The 1,407-nt window shown below is 37.1% G+C and overlaps 1 non-coding gene across 1 annotated transcript; it reads left to right on the forward strand.

Moving 5' to 3' along the window:
- The first annotated feature begins 1,079 nt into the window (after positions 1-1,079).
- Positions 1,080-1,186, forward strand: LOC112857964 (U6 spliceosomal RNA). Its single transcript, XR_003223367.1, has one exon. It is a non-coding gene; the product is annotated as a U6 spliceosomal RNA (small nuclear RNA).
- The last annotated feature ends 221 nt before the right edge of the window (positions 1,187-1,407 follow it).

Consider the following 1,407-nt stretch of genomic DNA (forward strand, 5'->3'; position numbering starts at 1 on the left):
GTCGGTTAAGCATTCGTCTTCAGCTCAGGTCATGATCTCACAGTTCGTGGGTTCAAGCCCCGCATCAGGCTCTGTGCTCACAGCTCGGAACTTAGAGCCTGCTTCAGATTCTGTGTCTCCCTCTCTCTCTGCCCCTCCCCCACTCATTTACTGTCTGTATTTCTCAAAAATGAATAAGCATTTAAAATATTTTTTAAATAAATAAAATTAAAATTAAATTTATGAAATTCAAAGGACTAAGAGTAACTGAAATGGCTTTGAAAAAGAATAAATGTAGAGGACTAACATAACCTGACTTCAAGACATATCATAAAGCTATAGTAATCAAGACAGTGTGTAAAGATAAACAGATCAGTGAGACAGACTAAGGAGTCTAGAAATACATCTATATACATATGGATAACTGATTTTCGACAAAGACGTAAAGTCTTTTCGTGAAGAAGGGATAGTCTTTTCAGCAAATGGGACTGTAATAATTAGATATCCATTGTTTTTTAAGGGGGTGGGGAGGAGCACCTGGGTGGCTCAATTGGTTAAGCGTCAAAATCTTGATTTCGGCTCAGGTCATGATCTCACGATTGGTGAGTTCAAGCCCCACATCACTGTCAGCACAGAGCCTCCTTGGGTTCTCTGTCTCCCTCTTTTTCTGTCCCTCCCCTCCTCACTCTCTATCTCTCTCTCTCCAAAATAAATAAACTTTTTGAATAAATAAATAAGTAATAAATTTTGTTCCCTACTACACATCATACACAAAAATGGATCATAAATTTAAGTATACAACTTAAAATTATAAAACTTCTAGAAGAAAACATAGGAGAAAGTCTTTGTGATTTTGGCTTAACCAAGATCCCATAGATACGATGCCAAGAGCACAGTCCATAAAAAGAATAAGTTGATAAATAGGACTTTGCCAAAATTAAAAACTTCTGCTTTTCAGAAGTCACTTCTAACAAGAGAATGAATGTAAAGACCAGCCACGGAACGGGAGGTAATATTTGCAAAGCTCATATCTAATAAAAGACTTGTATCCAGAAAACATAAAGTGCCCCCTAAATTTTATATTAAGAAACAAACAATTTGTGCTGGCTTCAGAAGCACATATACTAAAATTGGAACAATACAGAGAAGATCAACATGGCCCTTGCAAAAGGATAACATGCAAATCTGTGAAGTGTCCCATTTTTTTTTTTTTTTATGCCATGACCTCACAGGGCAATAAAGGGTTCACATTAAAGAGAAAAACAGATGGCACAAAAACAGACACATAGACCAATGGAATAGAATAGAAACCCCAGAACTAGACCCACAAACGTATGGCCAACTAATCTTTGACAAAGCAGGAAAGAACATCCAATGGAAAAAAGACAGTCTCTTTAACAAATGGTGCTGGGAGAACTGGACAGCAAC

Source organism: Puma concolor, chromosome E4 (assembly GCF_028749965.1).
Source record: "Puma concolor isolate L17-30 chromosome E4, mPumCon1.1.hap2, whole genome shotgun sequence".
Taxonomy (NCBI): Eukaryota; Metazoa; Chordata; class Mammalia; order Carnivora; family Felidae; genus Puma; species Puma concolor.